This window comes from Anoplophora glabripennis, unplaced genomic scaffold (assembly GCF_000390285.2).
Source record: "Anoplophora glabripennis isolate ALB-LARVAE unplaced genomic scaffold, Agla_2.0 scaffold433, whole genome shotgun sequence".
In the NCBI taxonomy this organism is placed as follows: domain Eukaryota; kingdom Metazoa; phylum Arthropoda; class Insecta; order Coleoptera; family Cerambycidae; genus Anoplophora; species Anoplophora glabripennis.
The window spans coordinates 166,888-181,456 of NW_019416557.1; the positions used below are offsets into that span (position 1 = coordinate 166,888).

At 30.5% G+C, this 14,569-nt stretch overlaps 1 protein-coding gene across 2 annotated transcripts in view; it reads right to left on the minus strand.

Moving 5' to 3' along the window:
* The window catches only part of LOC108910569 (inter-alpha-trypsin inhibitor heavy chain H4), a 34,677-nt gene extending 30,843 nt beyond the window's left edge, over window positions 1–3,834 (minus strand). For both annotated transcript variants that reach the window (XM_018715214.1, XM_018715213.1), the window contains exon 1: window positions 3,750–3,834. The gene's annotated coding sequence lies outside the window, so the exon portion shown is untranslated. The remainder of the gene's footprint in view (window positions 1–3,749) is intronic.
* Between the last annotated feature and the right edge of the window lie 10,735 nt (window positions 3,835–14,569).

Genomic DNA, 14,569 nt, shown 5'->3' on the forward strand with positions numbered 1-14,569 from the left:
AGATGAAAAAGTTACACACGCAAAGTACCAAGGGCCCCCCCGTACCCACCCCAATGGACCTTGTGGAAATAAATGGATTAGTCGTTGTGATAAATGAATGAAATTTAGCTGTGTATACCAAATTTCATTCATTTATCACAACGCGATTGAGAGATATTGCAAAAAAATGATTTCCATTCCTCCCTCTTCAATGGGTCCCTGTGCCCTTAGGAAGCATTTCCGGACCCATGTTCATATGAACTTTTTTACTTAGTTTTGATCATAGAATCGGCTTGTTTAGGGTTGGCAGCTAATTATGAGACACCCTGTGTATATGTATATTTTTGAAAAGAGAAATTCAAATATGCAGTAATACATAGGGTGTTCCATTAAACATTTTTTTTCTTTAATTTAGTGATTTCCATTGTTCAATTGCTTTTTCTAATACCTACTGTATTATAAAAATTCATAAAAAAGCTTTTTTGTAATGTCAATAATAAACTCACAATAAGTTGTCAGATTATAGTGACTAATCCTGTACAATATAACAGCAACATATCAAATTAAGTATTTTATTCTTCAGTTTGGGAGCAGTAAACAAAATTTTAATAGGACTCATTAATTGTGTATGTTAATTTGTATATTGCTAAACAATATAAATATAATTTGCAAACATATTTTTTAAAAACTTCCAACGTTGATTATCTTCCAATAAAACTCGTTTATAAATAATACTACATATAATTATTTATAAAGGTCATGCTGAATTTAAGGAATTACAATTTTTAATCTAAACATCTACTATAGTAGTTATAGTACCAACTTAATATCGAAATATTACAACTGGTTTCTCTCTACACTGTGACAATATCAAACGATAAATTAACAAAGTTTTTGGAACAAATCGTTATTCAATAAAAACTTTCTATTAGCAATGTCACACGTATTAACAGCTGATTCAACACAAACACTGATGATTTTAATTTCACCGGAAGCATTGCCCTCTATAAATATTAGTTCAATGAACATTTTAGCGTATATTCTGAAGGAACAATAAGATAATTAGGTAAACATGAATTATCTGAAGTAAATATGTAATTATTTGGAACCAACTCAAGACGATATTTGTTTTAGATTTCCTATTTTATCATTCTTATCAAACAACAGTGTTTGGATGCACTTAAATGAACAAGTAGTTGGAAAAATAATTTTCTTGTACTTATAGAATCCATACAACTAATAGGTATTATATTTACTGCTGACTATTCCTTAGATTTGGAATATACTTATATTGTAAAGTAATTTGGACAGTTATTTGTATAATTATCTGTGGTGTGGCTGTAGTTCTTTAATTTTTCGTTTTTTTTTAAATGTTTTTCGTTCTGGTATATAAATATACTGAACTTTGCTGCAAATTTGAACAGAATTATTAATTAATTGAATTGAAATTAAATGATCTTTATTTATTTCAGTTGATTAATCCAGTTCCAATTTTTTATGAATTTCTGCAGTATTTTTTTTAATGCAAGATGAGCTTACCAGATATTTAACACTCTTCCTATTATACGAACTGTCCGATTTATCTAGTTCCTTTCATATTGAGTCGGGTATAAACTTTCAAAAACAATAAAATTTCCATTTTATACATATCCATTCCAAATTAGGTTTAATTAAAAGCTACTTTCTATGGAGGAAATTTAGATACAACTATTATATTAAAGTTAAATAAGCAATAAGAAAATTTATTACAAAATTTCAAATTTGATATCCGTATAACAAATGCATTTGATATTCTTTTGGATGTAATAATAAACGACATTTTCTCGGTAAAGCTTTTAATTATTGTCTTCGCTTTTATAGATAAATAAGATTGATAGACTCTTAGAAGCAGCGAATGCTTTTGCCCTAAAGTATTCAATAAAGGTGACATAGCTTAAAAAAAAGTTATTACCTGCGTCACGTGACACTTGAATTTATTTTCAATTATCAAAAATGGTTAGCGACTTTCTTTATCTAAAATCTGATGGGTGACGGAGTGTGCCCCCGCATTTTTGTTTAGGTATGATATTTCATGAAAAATGTGAATTGCTAATTCTAAAATTAATATTATTGGTTTTTATCATTTAATTTCTTAAATAGATTATGCAAACGATGAAATCTGTAAATTAAATAATAATTTTTAATTTTACTGGATGAACTATTTAATTATAATGGCTACAACAGAACGACAAAAGAACTACAAATAATAACATGCAGATTCAATCTCAAATTTCTGAAATTTTTCTCAAATCTCCGATTTATTCTACGTTTTTGTTACATCGTACTCGGAAAATTTTTATGACATTTCTGAAATGTTTGGGAAGAAATTTCTCTGTAAATCTGAGTTATTCTCTCATTTATCTGTTGGCTAGATGATTTTTTATTTAACCCTCAAAGGACACACTTGGGGTGGGCCACCTCAAAGGTCACACTAGTGCGAATTGGGATTTTGTCAACTTGGTAAAATTTTCCGAGAAATCGAATGATGTAATTAGTTTTGAGAAGAAAATTAATTTGTTAATAAAAAATGCTATTGAAAAAAAAATTAAATTCGAATTTTTTTTATAAATAATGACTAGAGAAAAAGTAAAAAAGGATTTTGAAGATTTTGATCTTTGGTCTATATTGTTAAGAAAAAAGTACCCCGTATTGATAAAATGATATTATCGTTTTTTCCGGCATTTTTTGAAGTTGTGATTTTTGGCACCTTTTCTGTATATTGATATTTATTTTGCACTTTTTTTGTATAAATATATTAATTTAAACAATATGATCCATGAATATTGACAAAAACATGTTACAATTAAACTATTAATGAAAAAAAAAATGTTTGAAAAATTATTAACAATAACTAATTGTTCTAGTCAATTCAGTCCCACTTTTGTCCATACTAAAGTCACACTAGTGCGAATTCGCACCGATCGATATATTCAGAATCTCTAGTTTGGCCGATAATAACAGACTGAAACGGCTCTACGATGGTGCGAATTCACACTAGTGTGAGTTTTGAGGGTTAAGTATACCTCATAGGAAGAAGTGTAAAATTAAAAAAAAAGAAAATTAGTGAATACTTTATTTGTTTTTTTTTTAATTTATCTACTTATGACTCCATAGGTTGCTTGCCTTGTTTAGAAACAAAAACAAAAATAATAAAACACATTAATTTAATTTTACAATTAGCAATAAACATTTTGTTATGAAATTTGGTAATTTAAAAAATCGCTTAACATATTTTTCAATATTTTTTCTAATTTGCTTTGAAAACTGAAAATAAATTCAAACGTAATTTTTTAAACTGTTTCTTAAAAAAGCGAATTAAAACTGATGTTTCCATTATCTACTTGTATAGCTCTAAAGTATTTAAAAATTAAAACAATTCGTGTACATAGACATAGACTTCACAAAACAGAAGGGCAAATTTAAATTCACATATCTTATATTCCATAGGTAAAAGAATATAACTTTCGAATAAAAGGTATTCCAACATTTTAATTTGGATTTCAAAAAAAGTTACAAAGACTGATAGGTGCAGGACTAATGTGTAGGTACAAAAATATGAATATTTATCACCTACTACATCTACTTGCGCGACATACCGTGTCACCGTCTCCACGCTACTATACTGTGCTATATTAGATAATCATTATTTAACACCTTTAAAATAAATGTTAACCAAATATTTGTATTCTATTAAGAACGTTTATTTGATTGTGTTTACCAACAAGACTCACCTTGATGTCTAATCTCCACGGCACCTGTTCAACAACACTAACCGGTATTGTGGCGGTTCTCAGCCGGTATACTAGTCAATTCTGTTTATCACTAGCTCTGGTCACTTAGCATTCTCCCACCAAATAAATAAATAAAACTGTGGTGACCTCGGGTTATCCCCAAGACATAAGAGATTATACTTATAAGTATAATGATGCAGTATAGGCTTTAGACTGAGTGGTATATAATGATCGTATTACTGGAAATGCATTTGCGTAGAGTAAAATTTTTTAATTTAGGAGAAGTAGGTACCGGTTGGACGAGCAGATTTTGGAATTTAAATGACGTCTCATTCTCCAAACACAAATTTTTAAATCCATTAATTATTTTTATTGATTCTACTTCTTGTTTTTGGATTTACAGTACGCGCGCTATAAGGAAACGACGGAAAATATAAACGAAACAATTTTCTGAACATCCGGTCATACACTGAAGAATTATTTAAGATTTGGTTCTTTGGTCTTCCCTAAAAATGTCCGTTTAGTTGAAGATCTGGTTTATTGAGTCAGTTAAGAAAACTGAATGTTGGATAATTGTATTTTCGCAACTGCACTGCAATGCCGAAATATTTGGCAGTGACTCATGCTCAACCTGTATATCTTTTTGACTGATAACTAGAAACGACCGTTATAAGCATTAAAAAAAATCATTAATTAGTGTTGTCGCTATTGCCAATCCACTGTCACTGATACTAAATCTGCGCCTAAAGGTATTTAAGTGGTTCTATTGCAATTTCAACTCTTGTATCGATATCCTAGTTATTTATTTATTTATTTCAATTCATGTCAACACACCAGAATGTTTACACACGTCAAAAGAGAAGGAAAAGAACATAACTTAGTACGCTGAGATCACTTAATATAAAAAATATACAAAGATAGGTAAACTCAATATAAAATAGTTACAATATCATTAAAAATACTACAAACATACAAAACAATGCATGTAGATACTCCATTCGGTAATTCCATGACTTTTCTCCATACAGATGTTGGTAATGTTTCTATTTGTCGTCTATGGTAAGGCGCATTATCTATAGCAGTCACTGCACCAGGTTCGATGTGAGTCAAAATAGACGCAAATATGCCACTGTCCATATCCTCATAGTAATCACACGAATATCTCCGATATGTTTAATTTAATCACCGTCCTTTTCCCCAGAGCGCCTTCAATCTCGTGGTGATTCCTCACAAAATTAGGGTCACAAAGTCCTATAACAATTTTTCGAAAACTCAATATTAACGGAGATACAGGGTGTCAAAAAAAAATATTTTAGTTTTTCTTAGATAACTTTTTTTATTTGTGATTTGATTTTTTCCAAGTCTTTCCTATGTATTACTAGTGCCCTTGTAGATTTATGTTCCAAATATGATGCAAATACTCCAGTGCCAAACGGCCTAACCTGACCTTAATCCTTGATCTATGGCCCACAACTTTTTTGTTTTCACCGCTTTATAAATATGAACAGCACCATGTTAAAGAATATCAAAAATTATTTAAAAAAGTATCTCTTGTTGCGATCCAATAAAATGAACCGTTTCTGAGAAAAACGACTTCAAACATTTTCATGTGTTAACGCTGTTTTAAACTGATATTCACAGTTTCAACTCATCAATACAAAATTTATTCACTAACTACAATATTAAGTAACATTTTTATTTGGTTTATGCTCTTATAAAAAGTTGTCGAAATGTTGCCTTTCCATTCTTCTCAGAAAATTGCGACGAACCCTGGAGAATATGCCCTTTTTTGCTCTTATTATTGCAAAACTGTCAATAATTCGTTGCCTTAGCTCTTCCACGTTATTCACAGGCCTTCTGTATACCAGTGGCTTAACATAGCCCCAAAGGAAAATGTTGATCGGGTTCAAGTCGGGCGATCTGGCAGCCCACTCTATGAATCCACCACGCCCTATCCACCTCTCAGGGAAAATTTCATTGAAGTTCTCTCTCACCGTTAAATTGTAATGAGGGGGTGCACCGTCATGCAGTAGCCACATTGCACGTCGTACTTTTCCAACAAAACTGGCAGATCATTTTATAAAAAGTGTAGGTTAACCTCACCACCAAGCCTTTGAGGAAAGAAATGTGGCCCAACTAAATGATCTCCCACGATGCCAGCCCATACATTCACAGAACATTTATTCTGGAATCCACGTTCCACCACTAAATGAGGATTCTCGTCATACCAATAATGTTTATTATGTAGATTTATTACACCATCATGCCCGAATCCAGCTTCATCCATGAAAAGAATTGAATTGATGAAATTTCTGTTGCCATAATGGAGATTTATAATTGTCCTGCAAAAATTCAGTCGTGCAATCGGATCTCTAGGGAGTAGGGCTTGGACTTTTTGATAGTGGAATGGATGCAGGAGTTGTTCCTGCAAAATTTTATGGACTGAGCTTTTGGGAATATTTTCCTGCGATGCAATTAACCTAACGCTTATATCAGGATTATTATCAACCACATCCATTTCACGAATTTCAGCCGCAGGAGTTCGAGTTCGTCGTGGGGGACCGACCTCAAACCACCTCGTCATAAAAGAGCCAAAGTCACCCAATCTATGATGAACAGTACTGAACAACTGCGGTCGTGAATTCTTCTATTTGGAAATGCATCTCGATAAAAACGTTCTACTCTTGATGCATTTCCCGCAGCTAAGCCATAATAATAATGCATGTCGCGCAGCTCCTCATTCGAATATTTATTATAATTATTATTGTTATTATTATTATTCATTTTATCAGTTCTAATCACGATACTTATTACACACAAATGATCACAACAGAATAATTCACATAAATATTATCTGTCAAAAGTAGCTAAGGCAACATTAAGTTATTGTTTTCAAAGCCTCCTTTGTAAATCTTAAAAATCAGTTTAAAGCAGCGTTATCGCATGAAAATGTTTAAAGTCGTTTTTCTCAGAAACGGTTCATTTTATTGTATCGCAACAAGAGATACTTTTTTAAATAATTTTTTTATACTCTTTAACATGGTGCTGTTCAAATTTATAAAGCGGTGAAAGCGCTATTTATTTTAAAAGTTGTGGGCCATGAATCGAAGATTAAGGTCAGGTTAGGCCCTTTGGCACTGGAATATTTGATCATATTTGGAACATAAATCTACACGGGCACTAGTAATACATAGGAAAGACTTGGAAAAAATCAAATCACAAATAAAAAAGTTATCTAAGAAAAATTAAAAAAAACAAATTGTTTGACACCCTGTACTTATCTCCGTTAATATGGAGTTTTCGAAAAATTGTTATAGGACTTTGTGACCCTAATTTTTTGTGAGGAATCACCTCTTGAAGTCTTGACACATAATTTCCGGACACCCTGTATAGTCCAGATTTATTCCTATGTGATTATTGTATGTTGAGCCGCTGGATCCATGAACTATAGACGTTTTGCGCTATTGCTAAATTAATTTCTACCAAGACAACGCTGCTAGACTTTTGATTCGTTAGGAAAAATATATTTTTTAATCCAGAATTGAATGTCATGGAGTAACCTCGTGGGTGGTGTGGAAACGAATGCAATTTCAAAAATATTTTTAGAAACTGTAAATTTACCAATCTTGTAAATGTCCGATGCCTAGAACGCGAGATATTTGCAAAAAACTTTGACTTTCAATACCTTGGGCAGCTATCAGCTATGTTGTGATTTTTGTAACTTTTGCGAATTCAAAGAACATTCCATCGCATCCTCTCATTCCTTATCACTGTCTAATAACTCTCACGAAATCTGGAATCGGTAAGTTAAATAGTTTACAAGTTATGGCTTTATAAACAAATTAACTAATTATTAGTCTGGACGATCCCGAGGATCTTCCACAATCGCAATGATTTTTTCATGGTAGATTTCATAATAATACATTGAAATCTATATATTTTTTTAAATTTCAAATTTGCAACCCGGAATGTTTTTTTATTTTTTAACCTTAGTTGCAAAATGAAATATACGACGCACGAGCGTGATTTAGTTATACAGGGCTGGAAAATTCATATGGTCCATCTCCCTTTACATGAGGGCGACAAAATAAAGTAAAGAAATCCTTGTCTATCGCACGGATTTCTATGACTTTCTTTATCGCTCTCACGTAACGGCCGATGTACCATGGGGAGTTTCCGAACTTGTATATTATTACATATTCGGAAAGCTTATGAAAAGAGCTTTAAGTTAAAAAATCGTCAAGATTCGTTCAAAAACAACGGAGTTACAGACTGTCAAAGTTGACGGCCGATTGTTAAACAAATTAGGTTGGTAGGCAACCCGAGTACTTTCCCAGGAAAAATATTTTATTTGTGGAAGTATGTTAAGTGTATAATAGCTGTTTTACATTGACAATTTATTGATCAATTAATTCATGAAGTTGCTTCATCAAGAAATTGGACAAGTGTAATGCACCAAATCTACTGTCAAATAACTTCATGAATTTATTCATCAAGTTCTTGACGAATTAGAGCTTGTTCTAAAATAGCTGTTTTACATTGACAAATTATTGATGAATAAATTGACGAAGTTCTTCATGAATTAATTCACGAATTTATTGGTAAACAGTGGTTTTCCACTCATAATTGCAGTGATACAACAGCGGTACCGTTTTGACACATATTATAGAAATATTAGTGTTTGTAAGTAACAAATCAGTAAAACAATGCAAAACTAGCACGACGCCACACAATTATTTACATATTCCAATAACATAACCTCATTACTGACCTGAGGCTGGAAATCTGTTGGGTTGGTACTTCCGAACTTCACGAAGAAATTGACGAAAATTAGAACATGCTCTAATTCGTCAAGAATTGATGAATAAATTCATGAAGTTATTTGACAGCAGATTTGGTGAATTACACTTGTCCAATTTCTTGATGAAGCGACTTCATGAATTAATTGATCAAAAAATTATCAATGTAAAACAGCTATAAGAAATATTGTCAAATGTCAGTGGGTCGCTATTTTCGGCGAGCCGTGGCGCGGCGGAAGGGTGGGGGAAGCGAACGACAGCGAGTCCAAAGAAAATGACGATAATATTCATAGTCCTGCCGTTATATAAGCGAAATTCGCTTGAAAATAATATATTTGACAGTCTGTAACTGCGTTGTTTTTCAACGAATCTTGACAATTTTTTTTAACTTATATCTCTTTTCATAAGCTTTCCGAATATGTAATAATATATAACTATATCACGCTCGTGCGTCGTATATTTCATTTTGCAACTAAGGCTAAAAAATAAAAAAATTCTAGGTTGCAAATTTGAAATTAAAAAAAATGATAGATTTCAATGTATTATTATGAAATCTACCATGAAAAAAATCAGTACGATTGTGGAAGATCCTCGGGATCGTCCAGAATAATAATTAGTTAATTTGTTTATAAGGCCATAACGCGGTGGTCCTATTAGTTAGCCTCCAAGATCTCCAGACCTCCAGCACTAGATTACTGATTATGGGGCTGATTCAAAAATGAGGTGTACAAAGTTAGAGTGAACACTCGGAAGGCGTATCATATTCAACTTATCGATTCCAGATTTCATGTGAGTTATTAGACAGTGATAAGGAATGAGAGGATGCAATGCCGAAATGTTCTGGTAATAATAACGCAGTTTATAAATGTTTAATTCAAAAATCATAAATAAACTGCTTCTGTTTATAACTTTTGATCTAATCAATATTTTTTTACGGTCGAGGGCTAGTTTTGTAGGTCTTTTGAAAACGAAAAGAGTACTTTACAGTTTTCTCGTGGAAATGAACGGAAAAAAAGTTATAAGCGAAAAACGTGAATTTACGTAAAAATTATACAATTAACCACCCTGTAAACAATCTTCCTCCCATTTTTATGACTGTATGACTGTGGAAACTAATATGTTATTGTACATAATATTTAGCATCTATAGTGATAAATTCAGCTTGCCGAAACAAAAATATATAAATAGATTTGAGTGTCATCAGCACACTGGTGTGAGCGAGAAAATTTTGGGTGACTATACAAATCTGATGTATATATGGAAAAAAGTAGGGGACCTAAAATACTACCTTGAGGTATACCTTTAATTAAGCAAATATATTCTGAAAACGTGTTATTTAAAAGAACTTTTTGGTGTCTGTTACTTAAATAATTTAAAAAAAAAATTAATAACAAATTACTAATACCAAAGTAATTAAGTTTAGTACTAAGAGTAGCATAGTCTAGGACTGGGGTATCGAATGATCGGCTATAATCTAATAAAATTACACAACTATCTCTACCTTTATCACAAGCACTTAAAATATCATCCATAACACTAAGCAACGCTGTGGAAGTACTATGAGATTTAGGAAAACTCGACTGAGTCGAAGAAATAATTTTATTTTTCATTAAATATCCATTAAACTGCTCATTAACAACTTTTTCTAATATTTTAAACTGATAATATACTTATGCCTAAAATGATTGATAATAGTAGGATTAGAATATTTGGGAACAAGTATTACATTTGCCTTTTTCCAACAATTGGGGACCACACCAGTAGTTAAACAATTAATCCAGTTAATCTTGAAAAACTATACAAAATTAACTACCTGACTGTACTTACCTCAATAAACATATACAAATTTGTCAGTGAAATCGAACCCTTTACATTAGCTAACTAATCTATTTTAGAAATTGTAAACAAACAAATGACGATAACTCCAGTTTTCTTTCTGCAACAGTGATTTTATCGTCATCGAGTTGAGATAAAATGTAAAGTAGAGTAGTGTATTAACACTAAATGCTAATTTAAATTTAGACCTTAAATTAAAAAAAAATAGTGTTGACGTCGTCGTCGTAGCGTGTTTCAGGTTAATGGCAAAGATGTTTAGATTGTGTAGGTAATAAGAGACAAAAATATGAGATCGACACATGTGTATTGGAGATTCCTAATAAAAAACCGTTATAAACACTCACGTACATAAGGGTTCCCCGTTTCAAAGGCATTGTAAACCACCAGAAACTTAGCTGTTAGGTATTTTAAAACCTACACGTCTATAACTCACGTCATATTGAATGTGCAGTATTAACTTATATAGGTTCATTATTTTAAAATGAGAGAATTTTTATGTATTATAATTCTGTTTTATAAAGATGTTAGGTAGGTATATACATATGATCATAGGTATAGATATATTATTTCGAAATGTGTCCCAATATTCTGTGAATACGGAATTACCATAGATTTTTGAGGTCAAAGTAAACAATTTAATGCAACTTATCTCTTTCCGAGGTTGACCCTGCCAGACAGTGCGACAATTTATGTTTTCCAAATAACTCTAAAACACTGTCCAAATTAAATGAAATTCGGCATGTTGGTATAGATGAACTTCTGACATAGTAACCGAAATTGTCGCTTTTACAAAAATGAGAAATATATCTGTACTCCTATACAGATATGGTCATATGTTTTTAACAGGAAGTCTTGCAACCGTATTTATTCTTACTCTGAAAGAAATGGGCTTATTAAACTATTTCTCTACAGAATAATGTGTATAGCGCATATTAAACAACTATACTTTTATTTAAAAAAAATCTTCGAAAATATTTTTTCAACTTTAACATCCCGTAGAACGAATGGGAGCAACAATTGATTAAGGCATGTTTGGCTCAATCGCTATCCTTTCACGTAAACAATCTATCATTAAGCTGTGTACCATTATTAATGACCCACCGATGTGTTATAAGCTTTATGTTCCATTTGTATAGTACGAAAGATGTGTACCTAGTTAAAGATCAATATTCGAATCTGTACATAACAGCTGTATTAAATTGTTCATTTTCATAATGATTGTGTTAACGTTTTTAACTAGTAAAACGCGTCTTATAAATCGTAAAATTTCCGAATATTACGCTTCTGCTAGTTGGATGAGGATGGACATGTTTTGTGGGATACATGATCATCATTGTGTAAAGTATCTAACTGTTTTATAGTTTGCAACAGTTTTAATTTTCATATTTAAATCTTGTCTAAGTCTTACAAATTATTATCTTGTGTGCCTTATTAGAAACTGCTGATGTTAAGCTTTACATAAGATGGTCTAACGGTGACAAAAAAGAGCACGGATAAAGGCAATCGATCAGAGGAAATAGAATTAAAAGAAAAGAAAGTCAACCTTTCAGGAATGCTTCTTTCTTAGGATGGAAGAGTTATAGTGCAAGTTTCCATGTAATGTATTATTATAATACAAGATGACACGGATGCATCGCTACTAAGAAGATAAGTTGTACAGTTTGGAGTACAGATCATTTTCAATACGTAAATGTTTACATTGATTAAACGAAGCGACTTCCAATAGAAATAAATTTAATTAAATTGATGAATTTTGATCCCAATAATTCGTATTTCATGCATAAGGAATGTAGGGACATCCTGTATGTTTTATAAATAAGTCCCCTTTTATATTTTTTCATAAATTCCTTTCAAAATATGAAATAGTTTTATTGTATTTTTTATGGTTCTAATTCCAATGGAGAGGTGAATAAATTAAATTATTATATTAGTATTTAACAAATTAAATTAAATAATATGTATTACAGGTATATTAGATAGTTTTTTTTTGTATTTTACCAATTCGGTTTCGGTTTCCTACGAGTTCCCAATATATACAGTTTATTATGTACGTAACAAAATACTTCCTTTCATAACACGGCGCCTTCACCATTTTATTGATTTTTTGGAGCTATATTTCTATCGCTCATTTTCAATGTATTTGGAAACACGAATCTTTTTCTAGAATCTAACAGTAAAATGAAACTAAAAAATATTACATTCAATTTTTTTTCTATATACACTAGATTGTTTTGTTTTCTGGTTATTTGGGTTTTTTTGCCACTTTAGACAAAATCTAAAAAATAATGAAACAACACTTGAACCAAGTGGTTATTTTTTTCTGTACACTGGAAAAGCAGATAAAAAAATAAAAAGTCACTTCGCATGAAGATAGTTCCCCTTTCGAGAATCAGTTCTCAAAACTGACATTTCAATGTGACAGTTTAGGTATACTTTATTTGCCTGCTTCCATAGGTCTTTACTTCTTTCAATATTTGCAAATAATGAGTATTCAAGTCTAGAAATTAAATCGATAAACATTTTTGTTGATTGCAACTACCGAAAAACGTAAATAATAAAATAAATATCCCAAAATATAAATAACAATAAACGATTTTATCGTGAAATGATGTAGTGATGTATATTTTTTTATTTATCTCATCACTTTAATGTGAGAAAATTAATTCACCAGAAATAGTTTCATAAGAATAACCCTTGACTAATCCTTTTAGCATAAGGGTGGGTTATATTAATTTAAACATTTTTTTTTCACAAATGGAGAAGGAACTAAATTTATGTGTCTATAATAAACTTTGTTTTGAAATAGTGAATTTAAATTGAAACTTTAGTCTAATAAAGTTGAAAAGTTTATTAAAAAAATATAAAACCACTTTTTTCTTTTTTAATTTTTAAAGAAAAAGTGACCTCTTTTGATAGACTTATCGTAAAAGCGGCTTCATCAAGCAATCTAATATAATCGATGATTTTATACATATGTAGTATATGTCGAAAATGAAACAATTTCTTTATTATATAGAAAAATGTATTTATTTAAAAATGTTTTGCTTATTCCCAAACCAATAATTTGTAATTAAATAATGAGATACATCTGGAATGAAATTAGGTAATTTTTCTTTGTCAGCATAATTGAATTTTCATATTTATGACATCCTTATACTAAACCTGATTGGTAAAACTTAGAAATATTTTAAATTTAACTAATTACAGTTGTCAAAAAGAAAAAAAATACTAAGATGATGCTATGTTTTAGCTTTACCTACTTATTTAAAACTTCTAGTATTACCTAGTGACACTTTTTGATACTTCAAGAAATTATTTGGTTATTCACTACCTTCGATTTTTCTAAAAATTGAATACCAAGTATAAAATTAAGTCAACAGTAATACATTTAAGAGTTGGAGATTAAGTAGATGTAAGAATTACATTTTCTCTTTCTTCCGTATTCAATCGTCAACACAACATATTACTATTTAGTCATATATTTTAGGAAAAATGAAAGTACTTGTTGAATATTCATTAGATAATAATAATAACCAGAGGCTAGCAATGTAGTATAGTAAATTTTCCGCTGAAAATTTATAAAATAAACAGGTATTATAATTTACTACGTTAATTAAAATCTGAAATTCTTTAAACAATAGTAAATAATATACATACGTAAATCTGGTACAAAGAATAATCAATATTAGATAATTATTTCTGAGTAGTAATTTAGCTACCTCAAGTTAAATTAGATTTATTGACTACAAATGTTGTAAATTACCATGATGTGGTCAAACAAATAACGATAATTATAGATACGAACACAATAAAAAACTATTTTTCATATCTCTGTTGCTAAAAATAAATTTGGTTTGAAGTAAAGGAAATAATATATCTGACAGTTTATATATCTTATTCAAAATCGTATTTTTCTAAATAGATTTAATTTTTTAAAATCAATTAAAGTCGTCTAAAGTCCTTTATATAACTTTACAACTATTTCTGTAATAATTGTTATGCCATGTTGCCAAGTTATAATTTGTTCGTAATTAATAACTATTTATTCCAATTTCTTCCAACATAAGTCTTTTCAAATGGAGCAGCCTGTACTTTAAATAAAATAATAGATTTTTCTATTACTTCATACATTGCATATTGAAGTTGACATGTCTCGAAAACAAGTAAATATTGGGAAAAACTTTA